Source organism: Littorina saxatilis, linkage group LG3 (genome assembly GCF_037325665.1).
Source record: "Littorina saxatilis isolate snail1 linkage group LG3, US_GU_Lsax_2.0, whole genome shotgun sequence".
Lineage (NCBI taxonomy): Eukaryota > Metazoa > Mollusca > Gastropoda > Littorinimorpha > Littorinidae > Littorina > Littorina saxatilis.
Genome location: NC_090247.1, coordinates 37,050,552 through 37,065,136, shown reverse-complemented (window position 1 = coordinate 37,065,136; position 14,585 = coordinate 37,050,552). Strand labels below are relative to the sequence as shown.

The following is a 14,585-nucleotide window of genomic DNA, read 5'->3' as shown; positions in this document are numbered from 1 at the left end:
AGACTGCGTGGTGGTTGGTTGGTTTTGGCGAGCCTCGTGTTGGCGCACTTGGTGACGTAATCTGGCGCGCAGATGCGGCGCGTGGGGTGTCGGAAAATTCAAATCCTGTCGTCCCGTTCACTTTTGTTTGAACGAACGAAGCACAAGTCTGAGCGGACAAGAACACTGAGTCCTAGGGTAGCCGCGCAGATGACGATGACACGTATAATTTACTCGCAATCGGTTTTACCCCGGAGATGATCGAGAAGAGAGAGAGAGGAGTCAAGGAAGATTAGAGGGAAATTTATTTGCTCCTAGAATTCACACGCCTCGGAGCAAACAATTCTGAAGAAAACTTAGCAACGAGCGCAAGCTGTTTGGGGGCTTCTGTGCACAGCAATTTGGCGAGAAGATAAAAAGTCTGGGGTCAGGGAAACAGCGAAAAGACTGAAAGGGGAACCGGTTGACAAAGAGATCAGTCTGGTTGGCCCACGGGAGCAACAGTTTGGAAATCCAATCAATGAGTTTTTCATCCCTGTGTAATATTCGCGGTCACACGGCTAACACTTTGGCATTTTCCTTTGTGCGATGTTTTTGTGTTTGGCTCTCATTTTATTAACTTTATTTTTTCTCGTTCTCTGTCTCTGTCTCTGTCTCTGTCTCTCTCTGTCTGTCTGTCTCTCTCTCTCTCTCTCTCTCTCTCTCTCTCTCTCTCTCTCTCTCCATTTCTATTACATGAACCATATTTGTGTACGTGTAGTAAGGACAATATGTATGACTATAAACAATAAACAGATATACCTATGTATCAAAGGCTAATCTCTCTCTCTTCTCGAGAGAGAGAGAGATAGAGAGAGAGATGTAGAAGCGTTTTGATTGTCTTTAGTTATTCCCTCTTTATGGCGGGGGCTGGATGTAACAAAGCAGAGCACTGCTTAATCTATTACCCTCGTAAAACAAAACATTGACAATATCATTGTCATTGTCATTGACATTGTATCTCTCTCTCTCTCTCTTTCTCTCTCACTCTCTCTATCTCCCCCTTTATTATGATTTCTGTGGTTGGTGTAACGTCAATTTGGGAAGGGAGAAAGTACTTGAGGTATAGGATGAAGGTCCCCTCAACACATACACTCACATACACAAACACACACACACACACACACACGCACACACACACACACACACACACACACACTGACACGCAAACACACACTCAAAACACACTCACACACTGACACACACACGCCACGCACACGCCACACACACACTGACACACACATACACACTGACAGACATACACACACACATACATACACACACACACACACACACACGCACACACACACACACACACGCACACACACACAAACATGCACACACGCACACACACACATACACACGTGCACACACACACACACGCACACACACACACACACACATACACACACACACACACACACACACACACACACACTCATCATGTCATCACCATCACGACGACAATGGCAACGAGAGGAAAACGAAAGTGTAGGACAGCAAAATGATATCATCTTGTCTCTCACCGAAACGGAAGAGTATACTCCTGTGTACTTACACAAGGTCATTGACTTTCAGTTTCGTGAATGACTTCGTTGTGGTATAGTCACTGTCCAATGTCCAGGTTTTTGTTTGTCGCGGTAAAGTTACGTGAGAACTGCGCTGCCTCTCGGTCTCTCACGCTGGTCATTTGACCACATACATCTTGGACACAGGCCTCTGCGCCGAAGTTCTCACCGAGACTGTGAGAAACTGAGAAAAAAAAAGTTGTGTTTTTGATGGTAAGGGGAGAAAACTCAAAGTACTTTGTTGAGAAGACACCAGTCCTCAATGCTTCGTGGGAAGTTAGAGTTTAGTCACTTTGTGGTCTTGTCTTTTGGTCGTGGTTTAGTCTTGTTTGTTTCAGGGGGACAAAAAGGGACATGATGACTAACGCAATTTTGTGGTGGTGTACTTTCGTACAATCTTTGCCATGAGTTTTCGTGTTTCTTGTCAGTGTCAAAGAAATTGTGTGTCAACTGTGTAAAAAAAAATTTTAAAAAAAGGATGGTAGCTTCAGTCTTCCCATGTATGACGCCAAATGCAACTTCCAAGTGTGAACTATGGGTCGAACAAATATGGATTTGTATAATTTTCGTTACACTTGCAACCGTGTGAATTGAACTGAATGCGCCTCTCACGTTCTTTCGATTTCGCTCTCTCTCTCTCTCTCTCTCTCTCTCTCTCTCTCTCTCTCTCTCTCTCTCTCCCCTCTCTCTCTCTCTCTCTCTCTCTCTCTCTCTCTCTCTCTCTCTCCGCTCTCGCCCCCTTTCTCCCTCTTTCTTTCTCTCTCTCTCTCTTTCTCTCTCTCTCTCACACGCTCTCCTCTCACACACTCTTTCTCACCCTCTCTCTCTCTCTCTCTCTCTCTCTCTCTCATATCCGCCCCCTCTCGTCCTCTCGCTCTCGCTCTCTATCTCTCTCTTTCCCCCTCCCCTCTCGCCCCCTTTCTCCCTCTTTCTTTCTCTCTCTTTCTCTCTCTCTCTCACGTTCTTTCCCCCCCTCTCGCTCTCTCTCTCTCCCTGTTTCCTCCACCACCACCACCCCCCACGTACACGCACACCCACACTCACACACACACACACGCAAACACACACCCCCCCACCCCCCTTGCACTCTTTCATTCCTCTTCTTGGTTTATCTGTTCCAGTTTATTTCATGATTTCACCTTCATCGTGGGAAACCAAGCCCCAATCAATGAGAGTGAAGAGGCTGCCTGTTTGATCAACTGTGAGAGGTGTGGGAACGAGTGATATTTGCCTGCATGCAACAGAAGGGTCTTTTTTAATGCTAATGAATGGCATCGTTCTTTTTTGCCAGCTAAGCGTTTTGCTCTGTTCTTTTAATTATCTTGTAAAGTGTTAATCGCATGCAGGGCTGGCTATCAATCAACTTTTCCCCAAGAGAGGTGGTGGCCGTGAGATTCTAGTGATTTTCTTGTGTGTTTTTTTAATATTTTTTTTATATAAATTCATTTATTTAATTGATGATTTCCACGGTCTGAAGTTCGCACAAATAGTTGATTTTTACTTTGAATAAAGCGAAATGTCAGAAGTTCTTGTTTGCGATTGAAATTTATAGCAAGCTAGACCACTCAATATCTCTCTCTTTCTCTCTCTCTTTCTCTCTCTCTCTCTCTCTCTCTCTCTCTATCTCTCTCTCTCTCTCTCTCTCTCACACGCACAGACACACACCACACCACACCACACCACACCGCACCAAACACACACACACACATAAAACGCTTTAACACGTTGACAACAAAAAGAACCGAGAAAGAGTGAAAAATACAATCAGGACACAAAAATTACAGTGGCCCACATGGGGGTCGAACCCACGACCTCCGCGTTATCAGCACTGAGCTAATGGGCCCACACGGTCAAAGATTGCACAATACAGGGTTTTAATGTACAGCGCGATCCCAGTCCTTACTTCTTTAATCCCTGCTAACGGAGTGCCCTTCTCTATTAGGCAAAAACATTATTAAAAAAAAGGCTGTTTACGGCATCCCGACCGACCCTATTTTTTCGCGCGACCCTAGACTTTTTTTTGTGTGCATTTATGAGAAGAAAAAAAAGAGGAAAAAAGTCTGTTTTTTTGGCAAAATAACTTAAAAATATGGTTTTTTGGAGAAAAAAAAATACCGACCTACCGACCCTATTTTTATGTTGCCTATGTTACCGTAAACAGACTATTTTTTGTTGGCCTTATATATCCAGCAAATTGAAACAAAATCAGGCGCGTGGAATCAAGAGACAAAATGAACAAACAAGTAGAACTTGATCACATGTACAATGTTTCTATAAAAACTGAAAAAAACCTATAACTATTCACAGTTCTACATGAAACGCAGTAAACAATCACTTTCAACTGTGATAATATTTGGGTGTTTTTTTCCCCGAAAATGTATTTAAAAGAATTTAAAAACATGTTTTGTTATTTTGTCATGCTAATAATACTGATACGTAGACAGTCAGCAACAACAAAAACTTCATAAGTACAACAAACGAAAAACTGAGACAAATGAAAATAAATTGACATTGTGAAATAGATTGCTTCAATCTTATTTTCTCAAGTTGTTTTTTTTAACAGATAAAAAATGTGAATGTTTCGTTATCTACGCTTCCCATCTATTCGCCCACGTGGGACCCACTATTTCCACCTTAGCCAAGAGCTAATCATACATCGGTTCGGTAGTGTAGTGGTTATCACGCTCGCCTCACACGCGAGAGGTCCTGGGTTCGATCCCCAGCCGAACCATTTTACTTTTTTTTCTTCTGAGAGTTCATCTTATTTATTTACTAATTATTGTTTTGTTTTTGTGGTATCGTTTTAGGAACATTATTCTTGTCACGGTTAATTTTTTTTCTTTAATTCTAGTTTGTCACTTCACCGAGAAAACGCATAAGAACAGATTCTGCGTGTAAATGATTGTCCGAGTGTGGTTATCCCAGCGAGACTGCTGAACATTACTTATTGCATTGTCCCTTGTATAGAGATATAAGATTATTGTCCATTGATAATTTGACAAATGATTATAAGTATATCGAAATATTATTGAAAGGCATCCCGCAATATTCACGAAATGTCAACCAGACCATATTCATAACTGTACAGGACTATATTAGACAGACGGGCAGGTTCCGTAAATGAGCCTCTATACTTCACTCATTACATTTATTAGACACTTTCATGCGACATGCTGCCTGACAAATTTTTCCCCATAACCTCTCTCGTGTTCTTTTGTTGTTTTTCGACTTATCAATTATGTCTCGATTTATGCGCAATGTAGTGACTTTTCCTCTGATCACAATACGCATTAACTTTGTGCGAGTGTCTTATGTGCACTTATTACAATTGAAACAAGAGGCGAAGCCTTCAAGGCTCCCGTAAGAAATCAACAAACAGTAACATAACACAAACTCACTCACTCCGTAACACACACACACACAAACACACACACACACACACACACACACACACACACACACACACACACACACACACGCACACACACACACAGTTAAAACTAACGCATCATATCAACTCCATGTATAATTTTCAAAAGAAGGCACACAGATAAAATGACTAGGGTAATAGGTTAGGTACCTGCCATGTGGGCACTTTTTCCACTGCTGTCCTCAGTCCTATACTTTTCATCAAGACTTGTCACCATGCCGAGTAGATCTAAATTCGGAAGTCTTCATGTGGCTGAGGCATATATCTGACATAGCGTCGATCTTGTTGTAGGTTAACCTCCTTTCTGAAACAAATGGCAAAATGCGATTAGTTATGATGACTACAACCTACACAAATATAAACAGTGTTTTGAAACAGAATAGTCAGGTTATACAAGCCACTTTACCTATGCAGCATGGTAACCCTACAATATGCGAAACATGTCGACTGCAGCAGCCTGGTTCTTAAAATAATTCTGACGGTCAACACAGCCAGAAATGCCAACAAAGACAAGAAAGCTGTTGCAAGGTAAGCTTACCAAACGTTACATAGCGAATCATATGATAGTGCGTAAACAGCAAACAGTAGATCTACAATCAAAGAGAGGATCGAGTCTGGAATGAAACGCGATACAGATCTAGCATTCAAAAACTGTCTTTCACGTTCAAGGAAGTTGTTGCAAGGTACTTAAGACTTACTAAATTGTACAGACAAAACCATGACAGTGCATGTTTTGAATCTGAGGAAAAAATCGTGATCATTTTGACTTTGAGAACAGATTCATTCCGTTTCCTTATATCTGCATGTTCAAGTAAATGGTGGACAGTTTTTTTCGGGCAGAGTAAACTTAACTTGAGACTCTACTGCAAGTCTTGAAATTCACATAAATCGAACCACGAGCAAAGACATCCAAACATTACAGGCACTTTAGATCAACTCATTTCACTAGAGGTGACTGCCTAGCACTGTGTTTGACATCCGTGTCTGCTGAAATAAAAAGAAATTAAAACAAAACGGATTAACAGTAGGTGACACGTTATCAGAGTGGGAGACACTAGATCTGTCTCTGAACTTACCGGGATACGGCTGCAAGATCGACACTGACTGCCGCGCTTTCGACAGCTCTTCCTCGCGTGGACATTGGAAACACGCTGTGCAGATCAAATTGTAGGAAATCTCCCTTTGGTATCTTCTTTATTTACTTTTCTGGAGCTTAGAAACCGAACAACATGAAATCGTCTTCCCCGGCGAATCGGCGAGGTGAGAACTGGACCACAATCCTTCGCGCGACCCCTGACCTGATCTTGACACATGACCTGCCGTCTGCATGCCAAACACGACACAAACCAGTCAACTGCTTGTACCCCTTCAAAACCCACCACCACCCGTTTTCTTTGGATACACGCTTTAACTACACACATGCCGACACAATGTTGATCATTGCTTCAATAATTTGAAGATGGTGCTTGAAAATTAACCACGTGAAATGAGTATTTCGGTGTGTAGCCAAAAATGTTAAAGTTTCTACCACAGACATACATACATACATACATACATACATACATACATACATACATACATACATACATACATACATACGCACGCACGCACAGACAGACAAAGTTTACCATCGCATAGGCTACACTTACGTGAGCCAAAAATCCCCTCAAATATTGGCGCTTCAAATCTTCTTCTTCTTCTTCTTTTTCCCTTAAGCTAGCTACTAGCTAGCTGCCCTTTCCCCACCTCCTGTATCACCAACCCCTTCCCATTTTCTGCTTGTTTGTGTATCTGTTTTGTCTTTTGTTTTGTTTTTCGTTTCCTGAAATGAGCTAATGTACTTATTCCGCCATCATGCTAACCTTTGTTTTGTAATTACTATGATTGCTTAAAATAAGCATTATATGCTTGAGTATGTAATCATCCATGCATTGTTCTTGTCATGATTAAAATTGAATAAAGTTTTGTTTAAACCAAATGATTGTCCTGTGATTTCTTGATTTGCTTGATTGCCCTAGCTGTGTTTGTTATATTGTCCAGAGTTTGTTTAGTTGTCCTGTGTTTGTTTAGTTGTCCTGTGTTTGTTCGACTTGGTCATGTGAATGTTGGAAGGGTGGGGGTGGGGTGGGGGGGGGGTGGTCATAGGTGAAATGATAAAAAGATGAAACAATGGTAGCACAGGAATTGGTGTGTGTGTGTATGTGTATGTGTGTGTGCGTGTGTGTACCTCGGTTCGGACTTGAAATAAAATTCGTTTTCTCGAATGACAGGATAGACGATGCACCTTAGTGAAAGCTCACGAACATACAGACAGACACAAAGGAAAATGTATTTCCATGGACTTTACTTGTTTTGTGTGTCTTTTTACATTTAGTCAAGTTTTGACTAAATGTTTTAACATAGAGGGGGAATCGAGAAGAGGGTCGTGGTGTATGTGTGTATGTGTGTGTGTGCGTGCGTGTGTGTAGAGCGATTCATAGTAAACTACTGGACCGATCTTTATGAAATTTGACATGAGAGTTCCTGAGAATGATATCCCCGGATGATTTTTTCATTTTTTCGATAAATGTCTTTGATGATGTCATATCCGGCTTTTTGTAAAACTTGAGGCGGCACTGTCACACCCTCATTTTTTAATCAAATTGATTGAAATTTTGGCCAAGAAATCTTCGACGAAGGCCGGACTTTGGTATTGCATTTCAGCTTGGTGGCTTAAAAATTAATTAATGACTTTGGTCATTAAAAATCTGAAAATTGTAAAAAAATAAAAAAAATCTAAAACGTTCCAAATTTACGTTCATCTTATTTTTCATCATTTTCTGATTCCAAAAACATATAAATATGTTATATTTGGATTAAAAACAAGCTCTGAAAATTAAATAAATTAAAAATTATGATTAAAATTAAATTTTCGAAATCAATTTAAAAACATTTTTATCTTATTTCTTGTCGGTTCCTGATTCCAAAAACATATAGATATGATATGTTTGGATTAAAAACACGCTCAGAAAGTTAAAACGAAGTACAGTAAAGCGTGCTTTGAAGCACAGCGCAATCGCTACCGCGCCAAACAGGCTCGTCACTTTCACTGCTTTTTGCACTAGCGGCGGACTACGTTCAATTTCATCCTGTGAGTTCCACAGCTTGACTAAATATAGTAATTTCGCCTTTCGCGACTTGTTTACATTTAGTCAAGTTTTGACTAAATGCTTTAACATAGAGAGGGAATCGAGACGAGGGTCGTGGTGTATGTGTGTCTGTGTGTGTGTGTGTGTGTGTGTGTGTGTGTGTGTAGAGCGATTCAGAGTAAACTACTGGACCGTTCTTTACGAAATTATCCATGAAAGTTCCTGGTTATGATATCCCCAGATTTTTTTTTCATTTTTTGGATAAATGTCTTTGATGACGTCATATCCGATTTTTTTGTAAAAGTTGAGGCGGCACTGTCACACCCTCATTTTTCAATCCTTGAGCGGCGGACTACGGTCATTGTGAAAAAATCCAGTGCGTTCAGTTTCATTCTGTGAGTTCCACAGCTTGACTAAATGTAGTAATTTCGCCTTACGCGACTTGTTGTTTTGTACAGTGTGAAACCCAAAACAAGGAAAATGAAAGCAAAAGAAACAGATTCTTAACAAAAACATGATTGGCCCACATGGGGGTCGAACCCACGACCTCCGCGTTATCAGCACGGCGCTCTAACCAACTGAGCTAATGGGCCCTCAAGAACAAAGCGGCACAATACAGCCATATAAAGTACAACCAAGTCCCATTCGTTAGTTCTTTAATCCCTGCTAAAAGACTGCCGGTCTCTTTAGTATTTCCAGTAAATCGGAACAGACACCTGCACAATCAGGAGCGATCGTGATAAAGAGACTAAATGAACAAACAAGAACTTGATGTTCTTAAATACATGTATTAATAAACACTGACCACTTTCGACGGTGACCATATTTTGTGGTAGTTTGTTTTTCTCCACAAAGCATATTTCAATGAAAAAAGACATGTTTTTCTTTGTCACATTAATTTTACTGATATACGCAGAGAGTGAGCAACAACAAAAACTTCATAAGTACAAACAAACAAACAAACAACAACATTGAAAACATTGTGAATTATATTGACTGTTGCTTCAATCTTACTTTCTCAAGTTTCTCTTTTGTACAGATAAAAATCTGCACGAAATGGCTGAATACTTGGACAATATCAACTGACAATGTTTTATTATCTACGCTTCTGTCTATTCGCCCACGTGGGACACCAAGAACCACTGTATATCAACCTTAGCAAAGAACGTTTATTACATCGGTTCGGTAGTGTAGTGGTTATCACGCTCGCCTCACACGCGAGAGGTCCTGGGTTCGATCCCCAGCCGAACCATTTTACAATTGGTTTATTTTGAGAGTTCGTCTTGTTTATTTATTAATCGTTGTTTTGTTTTTTGGTTTAAACAAGTTTATTCAATACTAGAATGAATACCCGCTTCGCCGGGTAGCCGGCTTCGCCGGGAAGAAGTACTTAGAGCCGAACAATGGACCCGCCAAGCTTAGGTCCCTCCCAGATTCGTGGAATGGGAACAGCACGAAAATGATTCAGTGGCCATAATGCCATTCCTGACCATATCGAGTCCCATCCTTGTCGACGAATGTAACCGTGTTAATCACCTTTGGAGGCGAACTCCACTCAAACAGGATTGAGCAATTTATAGCTTATCTGTAAGCCCTTTTGAACTGTTATGGCTTCTCAAAGGAAGGCCAGTACATACACAAAAGCCGCCAGACCACATCACAAACAGAACTGAACAATCCCCAGGTGTTGCTCACATATAGAGAGACACACACACACACACACACACACACACACACACAAACACAGAGAAGCCGTATATATAGAGAGATAGATGACAGTGTATTTTTCGCGTGGCTATACATTGATTCGACCTTTGCACTTTTACAGTGAGGATAATTTACGGGTCCAATTTACGTTCTGGACACTGCGGTGACCTTCTAAAAATAGTAACAGAACGCCGGGAATATCCGAAGACGCACCACTCATACTATAGTGCACCATACGAAGGAAGGGAGGTAAACGCTGAAAACCTGGAGAAGATGAGAAGATAAGGAAGAGTTACTTATAATGGTGAAATGAACACAAAAACCAAAATAGAAATTCCATTGGTACTATTACCGCATACATGAAATAAGGAACATGGAGCACAACAAGCTAGGCTTATGAGCGTACTCTTAAAAGCAAATGAAATTTGGCGGACGATTTTAATATAACAAATTTGAAATAATGTCATAATAATAATCGTAAATTATGGTAGACAAACATGTAACAATAAAAGGGAAAAAAAACCAACAGAAAAAAACACCCAATGCTACAGTACTCACACGCGTTCGCACACTCACTCGCACACACACGCATACAATGACTTCCACATGGTTGAAAATAGAATACTACCAGAACAAGGAAATGTAAACAGTACTGCACATGGTCGTTTCGAACATGGATGAGATAAATGCATTCATTATTCAAAACGTTTGCTTAATAAGATCAACCTGAATAACTGGTCAAATATCAATGCATTTTCGCTGTCTGACTTGTCTCTATTGCCATACAGAAAATCATCAGCGGTTAGCAAATCATAGTTGGGCACATCGGTTCGGTAGTGTAGTGGTTATCACGCTCGCCTCACACGCGAGAGGTCCTGGGTTCGATCCCCAGCCGAACCATTTTACAATTGTTTTTTCTGAGAGTTCATCTTGTTTATTTATTAATCGTTGTTTTGTTTTTGTGGCATGGTTTTAGCAACATTACTCTTGTCGCGGTTAACCTCACGTTAAGTAGTGCTGGCAGCTGTGTTTTTGTTCTATAATGTTAGTTTTTCACTTCAGCGAAGAAACGCGTTAGAACAGATTCTGCGTGAAAATGATTGTCCGGTGTTTTTGGATGTCTTGTGTTCGTTCGACTCACCTGTGTTCGTTTGATTGTCTTTTGTTTGTTCGATTGTCCTGCATTTGCCTGATTTCCCTGGGTTTTTTTTAAATTTTTATGTTATTTTCCAGTGTTTGTTAAAAGTTATCCTGTGTTTGTTCGATTGTATACTGTGTTTTCTTGATTGTCCTGTGTTTGTTTCGATTGTATACTGTGTTTGCTTGACTGATTTTCCTGTGTTTTTTCGATTGTCCTGTGTTTGCTTGATTGTCCGGTGTTTGTTCGATTGTCTTGTATTTTCCTGATTTCCTTGTGTGTGTTTTTTTATATTGTCCAGTGTTTGTTAAGTTTTCCTGTGTTCGTTAGATTGTCCAGTGTTTGTTTGATTGTCATTTCGGAGGATGCAGGGAACCTTGCCGCACGAAACCAAGGGGAATTCACCACACACTGCTTGACGCTCGTGCTGAACGACGTTATGTCAACCCGTTTCTGGCACTTTCTTCTATAGTCTCAGGCAACCGATTATGCTAACAAAGCCTGCAGTTAGGATACGATTATGTTTATTGATGTTGTAGCAGAGACCGAAACCATGAAATGGTCACGTTTTAATGGTTCTTCAAATCACAACGGGTATAACTGTACGAAAAATAAACACACACACAAAAATGGAAATATCTTATTTTACTCTCTGTCAGTGTCTGTCTGTCTGTCTGTCTGTCTGTCTGTCTGTCTGTCTGTTTGTCTGTCTGTCAGTCTGTCTGTCTGTCTGTCTGTCTGTCTGTCTGTCTGTCTGTTTGTCTGTCTGTCAGTCTGATATGACGTCATGGTGATCATGATGAAACACTGCAGCGAGCGGCCTAGCTGTGAAAGGAAGTCTGTCTGTCTGTCTGTCTGTCTGTCTGTCTGTCTGTCTGTCTGTCTGTCTGTCTGTCTGTCTGTCTGTCTGTCTGTCTGTCTGTCTGTCTGTTTGTCTGTCTGTCTGTCTGATATGACGTCATGATGATCATGATGAAACACTGCAGCGAGCGCTCTAGCTGTGAAAGGCAGTCTGTCTGTCTATCTGTCTATTCTGTCTGTCTGTCTGTTTGTCTGTCTGTCTGTCTGTCTGTCTGTCTGTGCTTGTTTGGTATTACGTCATGATGATCATGATGAAACACTGCCGCGAGCGCCCTGCTGTGAAAGGCTTTTTGCTTGGCCGTTACGTGAATGTTGGAAGAGAGGGGGAGGGGGCGTCACAGGTGAAATGATGAAAAGATAAAACAATGGTGGCACAGGAATTGGTGTGTGTGTGCTTGTGTGTGTGTGTGTGTGTTCCTCGGTTCGGACTTGAAATACAATTGGTTTTCTCGAATGACAGGATACGGTGCACCTTAGTAAAAGCTCACGAACATACGGACAGACACAGACACGAAGGAAAATGTATTTCCATGGGCTTTTCTTGTTTTGTGTGTCTTTTTTGTTTTGTACAGTGTACAAGGAAAATGAAAGCAAAAGAAACAGATTCTTATATAACAAAAATGTTTGGCCCACATGGGGGTCGAACCCACGACCTCCGCGTTATCAGCACGGCGCTCTAACCAACTGAGCTAATGGGCCCACACGGACAATGTCAGCACAATATAGGGATTTAAAGTACAAGCAAGTCCCATTCGTTAGTTCTTTAATCCCTGCTTAAGGACTGCCGGTCTCTTTAGTATTTCCAGTAAATCAGAACAGACGACACCTGCACAATCAGGAGCGCGATCGGGACAAAGAGACGAAATGAACAAACAAGAACTTGATGTTCTTAAATACATGTATTAATAAACACTGACCACTTTCGTCCGTGAGCATATTTCAATGAAAAAAAGACATGTTTGTCTTTGTCACATTAATTTTGCTGATACGTGGACAGTGAGCAACAACAAAAACTTCATAAGTACAAACAAACAAACAACAACATTGAAAACAAATTGACATTGCGAATTTATATTGACTGTTGCTTCAATCTTACTTTCTCAAGTTTCTCTTTTGTATAGATACAAATCTGCGCAAAATGGCAGAATAATTGGACAATAACAACTGACAATGTTTCATTATCTACGCTTCTATCTATTCGCCCACGTGGGACACAAAGAACCACTATATCTACTTTAGCAAAGAGCGATTATACATCGGTTCGGTTCGAATGACAGGATACGGTGCACCTTAGTGAAAGCTCACGAACTGACCGACACAGCCAGGGAGGAATATTTATTTCCATGGATTTTTCTTGTTTTGTGTGTCTTTTGTATTTTGTACAGTGTGAAACCAAGACAACGAAAATGACAGATTCTTAAAAAAAAATGTGGTGGCCCACATGGGGGTCGAACCCACGACCTCCGCGTTATCAGCACGGCGCTCTAACCAACTGAGCTAATGGGCCCACACGGTCGTTGTCACACAATACAGAGATTTATAGTACAGCCAAGTCCCAGTACAACAAAGTTCCAGTCCTTGGTTCATCAATCCCTGCCAAAGGACTGCCGGTCTCTTTTAAGTATTTCCAGCGAATCGGAACAGACGACAACTGCACAATCACGAGCGCGATTGGGATAAAGAGACAAAATGAACAAACAGGAACTTGATGTTCTTAAATGCATGTATACATAAACAACCGATTGTTATAGACCTTTTCGGTATCTGAGCAGCTCTCGCGAGACACGCTCTTTGTTATGCTTTGAACATCGCGAGAACTTCGAACCTTGGCTTGTGCAGCTCGCACGAGATCGCTGTACCGCATGCTTTGCTATGCTCTGAAGTTTGCGAGAGATTACGAGAGCTTGGAATACTGATAGGGTCTATTCACAGAAACATGAAACGGAGCAAACTCTTCCACTTGCGACCGTGATTATTATGTGTGGTTTTTACATTTAGTCAAGTTATGACTAAATGTTTTAACATAGAGGGGGGAATCGAGACGAGGGTCGTGGTGTATGTGTGTGTGTGTGTGTGTGTGTGTGTGTGTGTGTGTGTGTGTGTGTGTGTGTGTGTGTGTGCGTGCGTGCGTGTAGAGCGATTCAGACCAAACTACTGGACCGATCTTTAGGAAATTTGACATGAGAGTTCCTGGGTATGATATCCCCATACTTTTTTTTCATTTTTTTGATAAATATCTTTGATGACGTCATATCCGGCTTTTCGTGAAAGTTGAGGCGGCACTGTCACGCCCTCATTTTTTAACCAAATTGGTTGAAATTTTTGTCAAGTAATGTTCGACGAAGCCCGGACTTCGGTATTGCATTTCAGCTTGGTGGCTTAAAATTTAATTAATGACTTTGGTCATTAAAAATCTGAAAATTGTAAAAAAAAAATTTTTTTATAAAACTATCCAAACTTACGTTCATCTTATTCTCCATCATTTGCTGATTCCAAAAACATATAAATATGTTATATTTGGATTAAAAACAAGCTCTAAAAATTAAATATATAAAAATTATTATCAAAATTAAATTTTCGAAATCAATTCAAAAACACTTTCATCTTATTCCTTGTCGGTTCCTGATTCCAAAAACATATAGATATGATATGTTTGGATTGAAAACACGCTCAGAAAGTTAAAACGAAGAGAGGTACAGAAAAGCGTGCTATCCTTCTCAGCGCAACTACTACCC

The 14,585-nt window shown here is 40.8% G+C and overlaps 6 non-coding genes across 6 annotated transcripts; 3 read left to right on the top strand and 3 right to left on the bottom strand.

Moving 5' to 3' along the window:
• The first annotated feature begins 4,244 nt into the window (after nucleotides 1-4,244).
• Nucleotides 4,245-4,317, top strand: Trnav-cac (transfer RNA valine (anticodon CAC)). Its single transcript has one exon. It is a non-coding gene; the product is annotated as a tRNA-Val (tRNA).
• Nucleotides 4,318-8,663: 4,346 nt separating this feature from the next.
• Trnai-gau (transfer RNA isoleucine (anticodon GAU)) lies at nucleotides 8,664-8,737 on the bottom strand. The gene has a single exon. It is a non-coding gene; the product is annotated as a tRNA-Ile (tRNA).
• Nucleotides 8,738-9,323: 586 nt separating this feature from the next.
• Trnav-cac (transfer RNA valine (anticodon CAC)) lies at nucleotides 9,324-9,396 on the top strand. The gene has a single exon. It is a non-coding gene; the product is annotated as a tRNA-Val (tRNA).
• Nucleotides 9,397-10,678: 1,282 nt separating this feature from the next.
• Nucleotides 10,679-10,751, top strand: Trnav-cac (transfer RNA valine (anticodon CAC)). The gene has a single exon. It is a non-coding gene; the product is annotated as a tRNA-Val (tRNA).
• A 1,724-nt stretch (nucleotides 10,752-12,475) lies between these two features.
• Trnai-gau (transfer RNA isoleucine (anticodon GAU)) lies at nucleotides 12,476-12,549 on the bottom strand. The gene has a single exon. It is a non-coding gene; the product is annotated as a tRNA-Ile (tRNA).
• A 734-nt stretch (nucleotides 12,550-13,283) lies between these two features.
• Trnai-gau (transfer RNA isoleucine (anticodon GAU)) lies at nucleotides 13,284-13,357 on the bottom strand. Its single transcript has one exon. It is a non-coding gene; the product is annotated as a tRNA-Ile (tRNA).
• Between the last annotated feature and the right edge of the window lie 1,228 nt (nucleotides 13,358-14,585).